At 46.6% G+C, this 7,817-nt stretch overlaps 1 long non-coding RNA gene across 1 annotated transcript; it reads right to left on the minus strand.

Annotated features, from left to right (window-relative positions):
- Positions 1-1,527: 1,527 nt before the first annotated feature.
- Positions 1,528-5,306, minus strand: LOC131516013 (uncharacterized). Its single transcript, XR_009263805.1, has 2 exons — positions 4,175-5,306; positions 1,528-2,204 (listed from the first exon to the last, which is right to left on the minus strand). It is a non-coding gene; the product is annotated as an uncharacterized LOC131516013 (long non-coding RNA).
- Positions 5,307-7,817: the final 2,511 nt, after the last annotated feature.

Below are 7,817 nucleotides of genomic sequence, written 5' to 3' on the forward strand. Positions count from 1 at the left end.
AAACCACCCAATCTACGGTTCTTTGTTAGGCAGCCTGGCAAACTAAAACACCATGTAATTAAAAAGACACAAGGCAAGCAGATACACGCTCTTGGTATTTCAAGTTTTCACACTGAAACTTTTTGCTGGCCCCGAGAAACCCAGGGGTTCGGGAAGGAATTTGTAACCCCCCTCCTCTGCTCTTTGGAGCTAGAGCTTGAGCGCCAGCCTGTGGGGCAGGGGGTGAGCAGAGGATACGAGCCAAGGCCAGGCCTCTCTGCCCTAGGCTGCCACCAGCCACCGCTTACACGAGGGAAGAACGAGGGGAGGAGTCACAAGGGGTGGTTCTTGGCCAGAAACGTCTGCAAGGGAGCAGACAGTGCAGTGTCCAATCGGGTGGCCATGCGGGCCCAGCCCGTGCTCTAGGTGGGTCCCTGGCCCTTTTGCAAACGGAATGAAAATAAGCAACCTCTCCCTGCAAAGATGCACACGCATAGATTTCGCATGCTCCTTCGGGGCTTTGTGTCCTCGCCACTCCCAACATTTGCGGACCCTAAATTAAAAACCTCTGCTCCAGTTGAAAACGTAAAAAATTAATTTACGGGACTGTGTCGGTAGGACTCTTGCAGGGCAAACACGGCGCCCCCAGTAAGAGAGAAGACCGAACGGAAGGTAAAGGACAGTCAGATATAACCTGGGAAGAAGCCAGGAACCTGCACAAACATTTTCACGAAGCAGAAGGGTGAAGGCTCCACGGGGCAATAAACGGGACTTTGCTGAGAGCAGAGGCCAGACGGAGGAGCTGAAGCATCTTGTTGGGGCGACTGGGTGGCTCAGTCGGTTGGGCACCTGACTCTTGGTTTAGGCTCGGGTCATGACCTCAGGGTTTGAGTTCAAGCCCCTCATCGGGCTCTGTGCTGACAGTGCTGAGGCTGCTTGGGATTCTCTCTCTCTCTCCCTCTATCCCTCCCGTGCTCTCTTGTCTCTCTCCAAATAGATAAATAAACTTAAAAAAAAAAATCTTGTTGCATAATCGTGCCCAGGAGGGTCAGCCCCAACCAACTGGTGTGGCCCCAGAAGTGTTTCTTCCTGAGCAGAGGCTCATCAGAGGGCAGAAAGATAGGTGGACCCGAGTGTTGGGTGCAGATGAACTTGGCCCGTATGACAAGAAAGTGAACATATGAACCTAAAGCACCAGGGTTTAGGGGGACCCGTTCAGGGACCCTTCTCTGCAGTTGCAATTGCAACATGTCAGGCTTGGGGTATTTGCCTCCTCTCTCCTACACTCTGGGTTTTGTTTTTTTTTATGTTTATTTATTTATTGAGAGAGAGAAGGAGCAGGAAAGGGGCAGACAGAGAGGGAGACACAGAATCCGAAGCAGCCTCCAGGCTCCGAGCTGTCCGCACAGAGCCGACATGGGGCTGGAACTCACGAACCGTGAGATCGTGACCTGAGCCGAAGTCAGACGCTCAACCGACTGAGCCGCGCAGGCGCCCCTCTCCTACACTCTTTGAACGCCAGACAATAAAGTGGCAGAGAATGAAAACTTCTTGGCTGTACATTGAATTACTGGAAACAATAATTTGCAAGAATGGTCACTGCAGGGCTATTTATAATAGCGAAACATTGTCCTTGCATTGGGACTGCTGAAATGAATTACGATGTGTTGTTTCAGAGACTATAGAGGCTCCGGGCTGGCTCAGCCGGTAAAGCACACAACTCTTGATCTCAGGGTTGTGAGTTCAAGCCTCACGTTGGGCATAGAGTCTACTTAAAAAAAAAAAAATAAAATAAAATAAGATGCTGGTTGTAGAAGATAGTGCAAACACCTCTTTCCCCTCCCAGTTCGAGCTTTGGGGTCATTGTTCCTTTGAACTCTTCAAAGGGGACCTAACCTTGAGTGTGGGATGCAGGTAGCCGTGCCCAGCCCTTCCTGGCACTCACTGAAGTATGAGATGGCCACCCAGTTTTCACTCCACGTGGGTTCAAATCCCAGCGGGACCATCTACCGGGCAAGTTCTTTTTAGCTTCTCTTACCTTGAGTTTCTCTGGTGTCAAACAGAGGTTAGCTATAGCAGGTGGAATTTTTCAAGGGAGCGGAGCCCTATAGTGGTGGCAGCATGGAGTGGTGGTTAGGAGACCAGATTCCGGACCCACGCTTGGCTGCGCTCGGTGGTTCAGACCCCAGCTCAGACATTTTCTTTCCGTGTTTAATTTTTCTCATCTGTAAAATGAGGATAACAAAAGCATGGTTATGGGGCGCCCGGGGGGGGGGCGGGGCTCAGTCGGTTAGGCGTCTGACTCTTGATTTCAGCTCGGGTCATGATCTTACAGTTTGTGGGTTTGAGTCCCGTGTTGTGCTGACCCTGCTTGGGATTCTCTCTCTCTCTCTCTCTCTCTCTCTCTCTCTCTCTCTCTCTCTCTCTCTCTCTCCCTCCCTCCCTCCCTCCCTCCCTCCCCTGCTGAAGCATGGGCAAACAAGCTCTCTCTCTCTCTCGCTCTCTCTCTCAAAATAAACATTAAAAAAAAACCCAAAAGCATATTGAATTAACATATCTAAAGTGCTTATATTTACCTTATTTTTTAAATTTTTATTCAAATTCTAGTTAACATACAGTGCAACATTGTTTTCAGTCCTTTTTCTTCAATGTTTATATTTGAGGGAGAGAGAGAGAACAAGTGGAGGAGGGGCAGAGAGAGGGGGACAGAAGATCGGAAGCGGGTTCTGTGCTGACGGCAGAGAGCCCGATGCGGGGCTGGAACTCACAGACGGTGAGATCATGACCTGAGCTGAAGTCAGACGCTCAACTGACTGAACCACCCAGGCTCCCCTAAAGTGCTTACATTTAGAATTAATGTGTCTAAACTACTCTAATAGAATTGCCATCAGGCACATGTACCTAGTGTGCATCTGAAATGTGGCTCATCCAAACTGAGGTGTGCATTAAGTGTAAATTCACGGCAGATTGTGAAGTCTTAATATGGAAGGAGAATGTAAAGTATCTCACCAATAATTATATGGGTTACATGTTGAAATAAAAATTTGCATCTGTTAGGTTAAATAGAATATATTTTATAATTAATTTCACTACATATGTATATTTTTTACTTTACTTAATAGGTTTTTATTTTATTTATTTATTTTGCGACAGAAAATCCCAAGCAGGCTCTGCACTGTCAGCACAGAGCCCGACGCGGGGCTTGAACTCACGAACCCCAAGATCATGACCTGAACCGAAGTCAAGAGTCAGACGCTCAACCGACTGAGCCACCCAGGTGGCCCTATTTTTTTTACTTTTTAAAATGCAGGAGTTACTCATTTCTCCCTGGACTATCTCCCATGTTACATTAGGTATACATGTAATGTACTTGTGTTTGTTGGTATCTTATTTCCTTCTTCTTTCTCTTCTTCTCCTCCTCCTCCTCCTCCCCCTCCATCGTTAATTTGGGAGAGAGCATACACGAGTGTGTGTGGTGTGGGGTTGGGAGCAGAGAGAGAGAGAGAGAAAGAGAGAGAGAGAGAGAGAGACAGGATCTCAAGCAGGTTCCATGCTCAGTGCTTAGCACGGAGCCTGAGGTGGGGCTGAATCCCACCACTCTGGGATCATGACCTGAGCCGAAATCAAGAGTTGGACAGTCGACCAACTGAGCACCCAGGCACCATTCTGTTTGTTAATATCTGTATTTTAATAAATATTCTGTATTTTAATAAGCAAATAAAATACAGCGCAGTTCCTAGAATATTCACAATTATTTATGTGGCTGGCACTGTGTGTTTACTAGAGGGTGCTGGCATGTAGGAAGAGTAACTAACTACTATCAGCATCGAGTGCCTGGCACACGGGAAGTGCTTATCTGGTGGCAGTTTTTGTCCCGAAGGCTCCTGGCTGTGCCCTCTCTGGGCTCTGCACGCAGATCTATGCCTAGAAAGCATCGTCTGTTTCCCCGCCTGCCTTGTCATTCTTATTCACCCACAGTAAGAGCTCCTGACCTTGCCTTTCATCTTCCCCAGCTCTGAGACCTCTCTAGAGGCATCACACACATGTATACCTACGCATACACGCACGCGTGCACACACACACACGCAGGGTTTCTGTGCAGAGGCAAAGTTTCTCAACATCCAGTCCTCCATCCCCTCCTGTCTCCCGGTGGCTCTGGACCCCAAGCACCTCCGTTCCACTGAGGTCACCATACCTCGGCTTGGCGAGCGGTCCTTGCTGTCATCCTCCGTTTTCTCCTCGGGCCCGCACATCTGAGGCTTGATCTACGTGGTGCTCAGGCAGACAGAGTGGCGCGGGAAGGGGCTGTCGGCAGGCTGCCAAGAGGCTGCCCAAAGCGGCCTTTACTCTGACAAATTCACTCCTGGGACCCCGGGGTCTAGCCTCAGCCTGGCAGCTGGTGGAGAGGAGCTCTGAGTCTCAGCTGCGGGCTTGGACTCCTCAATTTCTCAGGGGACCAGCGTATACAGCAGATGGCATGTTTTCAATGCATTTAGCAGGGTGAGAACAGTTTTGTTTAGGAAAACATCTTGATGAGCCACTTTGGTCGAGGAAGGGGAGGGCGGTGCCCGGGACATGGTTGAAGGGACGTGGTTAAATAAATACATGAGGGACTCAACGGCTTTACCAGCGTCATAACGGGAGCTTAGGGAAAAGGGACCCCAAGAAGAGAGAAGACAGGGAAGGTCAGAGAAATGAAATGAAGTGGGTGGGGGCACAAAACAAGATGGCAGGAGCCACAGCCTGGCATGAATTCCAGTGAGAAATTTCCAGTGGCAGGGACACCAAAGGACAGATGGACTTCCTTATTTGTTTATTTTTCAGCAGGTTCCACACCCAATGTGGAGACTGAGCTCAGGACGCTGAGCTCAAGAGTCACATGCTTATCGACCGAGCCAGCTGGGAATCCCCAAAGGATTTTTTTTTTTTTTTTAATTGTGGTAGGGGTACCTGGGTGGCTCAATCGGTTAAGCATCCGGCTCTTAGTTTCCACTCAGGTCGTGATCTCATGGTTCATAGGTTCGAGCCCCAAGTTGGCTGGGGATGCTCTCTCTCTCTTTCTCTCTCTCTATCCCTCCCCTGCTCAGGCTCTCTCTCTCTCCCTCTCCTAAATAAACCTCAAAAAATTGTGGTAAAATACACATAACAAAATTTACCATCTTAAAAATTTCTAGGTGTGTACTTCAGGGACATTAGATACATTCTCCTTATTGTGTATCCATTACCACCATCCTTCTCTAGAACTTTCTTCATCTCCCAAATTGAAACTCTGTATGCATTAAACACTAACTCCTCATTTTCTCCCCGCCCCAACCCCAGCTGCTGACAACTACTTTCTGTCTACTTTCTGTCTCTATGAATTTGACAACGCTGGGCACGTCATGTAAGTGGAATTATACGGTATTTGTCCCTTGGTATCTGGTTCATTTCACTTAGCATAATGTCCTGAAGGTTCATCTGTATCGTAGCAGATGCCCACGTTGCCTTCCTTTTTAAGGCTGAATGATATTCCATTGTATGTTTATACCACCTTCTGTTTATCTGTTCATCCGTTGGTAGACACTGGATGCTTCCACCTTTCGGCTATTGGGAACAATGCTACTGTGAACGGTGTCCGAACATCTCTTTGAAACCCTGCTTCAACTCTTTTAGGTATTCAGCCAAAAGTGCAACTGCTCAGTCATATGATAATTCACCGTTTTACATTCCCACCAACAGGACACGAAGACTAGTTTCTGTACATCCTTGCCAACATTTGTTATTTTCTGGTTTTTGTCTTCCTTTTTTTTTTTTTTTTTTTGGTAATTTTCTTTTTTTTTTAAGTTTACTTATTTTGAGAGAGAGAGAGAGAGAGAGAGAGAGAGAGAGAGAGAGAGAGAGAGAAAGAGCAAGTGTGAGCAGGGGCAGGGGAGGGGCAGAGAGAGAGAGAATGAGAGGGAATCCCAAGAAGGCACCGTCAGTGCAGAGCCGGAAGAGCCCGACGTGGCACTTGAACTCATGAACATTGAGATCATGACCTGAGCTGAAATCAAGAGCTGGACGATTAACCGACTGAGCCCCCCAGGCACCCCTGTCTTCTTCTTCTAATTGTAGCCACTCTAATGACTGAAGTGCTATCTCACGGTGGCATTTCCCCAGGGACTACTTACGTTGATCAACTTTTTCTTTGCTTATTAGCCACTTATAGATCATCTTTAAAGGGTGAAGGGGAGCGGGAGGTACAGGCTTCCACTTACAGGATGAGCTGGTCACGGGAGGGAAGATACAGCACAGGGAATACTGTCAGTGGTATTGTAGCAGTGCTGTGTGGGGACGGGTGACAGCTACACTTGTGGTAGCACGACATCATGCATGGAGCCACTGAATCACTATGTCGTACACCTGAAACTAATGTAATATTGTTACGTTGTGTGTCTATACTTCAATTTCAACAAGGAACAAAAATCGTCTTTGGAGAACTGTCTATTCAAGTCCTTTGCCCATTTTTTAACCCGTTGTTTGTTGTCCCACTGTTGAATTGTAGAAGTTATTTCTGTTCCCTGGTTATTAACCCCATATCAGATCTCTGATCTCTAAATATTTTATTCCATTCTGTGAGGTGCCTTTTCATTCTGTTAATTGTTTCCTTTAGTGCACAGATTTTAATTGTGATGTAATCTGATTTATCTATTTCTCCTTTTGTGTCCTGTCATGTCCAAGAAATCACTACCAAATCCAATGTCATGAACCTTCTCTGCTATGTTTGTTTTACGAGTTTTATAGTAGTTTTGGGTGCCTGGGCGGCTCAGTTGGTTAAGTGTCTAACTTCGGCTCCGGTCATGATCTCAGGGTTCGTGGGTTCGAGCCCCCCATCGGGCTCTGTGCTGACAGCTCAGAGCCTGGAGCCTGCTTTGGATTCTGTGTCTCCCTCTCTCTGCCCCACTCTTGCTTGCACTCTGTCTCTCTCTCTCTCAAAAAGTAAATACACATTAAAATAAAAAAAAAAGAGTTTTTTAGTTTTACTTCTCATGTTTAGGTCTTTGATCCATTTTGAGTTAATTTATGTATATGGTGTGAGGTAAGGGTCCAACTTCATTCTTTTGCATGTGGATATCCAGTTTTCCTGACACCATTTGTTGAAAATCCAGTCCTTTCCCCATTGCATGGTCTTGGCACCCCTGCTGAAGATAATTTGACCACACACACAAGGGGTTATTTGTAGGCTTTCTATTCTAATCCATCGGCCTACATGTCTGTCTTTATGCCAGTAACACGTTGTTTTGATTACTATAGCTTTGTAGTAACTTTGAAATCAGGAAGTGTGAGACTCCAACTTTGTTCTTTGTCGAGATTATTTTGGTTATTCAGTGTCCTTTGAGACTTCATATGAATTTTAGGATGGATTTTTCTTTTCTTTACTTTTTTAAACGTGTTTTTATTTATTTTGAGAGAGAGAGCATGAGCAGGAAAGGGACAGAAAGAGGGAGAGAAAGAACCATTCTCACGAACGCTGAGCCAAAATCAAGAGTCAGATGCTTACCAACATCAGCTCAGGTCATGATCTCCTGATTCATGAGTTTGAGCCCTCCATGATGGAGCCCACTTTGGATCCTCCGTCCCCCTCTCTCTCTGCCCCTCCCCTGCTCTTGAGCATGCACATGTGTGTGCTCTCTCTCTCTCAAAAATAAACGTTTATTTATTTATTTATTTATTTATTTATTTATTTATTTATTTTTTAATGTTTACTTATTTTTGAGAGAGAGGGAGACAGAGCGTGAGCAGGGGAGGGGCAGAGAGAGAGGTTGGCACAGAATCCGAAGGAGGCTCCAGGCTCCGAGCTGTCAGCACAGAACAGCTGT

The sequence above is a fragment of the Neofelis nebulosa genome, chromosome 7 (genome assembly GCF_028018385.1).
Source record: "Neofelis nebulosa isolate mNeoNeb1 chromosome 7, mNeoNeb1.pri, whole genome shotgun sequence".
NCBI lineage: Eukaryota > Metazoa > Chordata > Mammalia > Carnivora > Felidae > Neofelis > Neofelis nebulosa.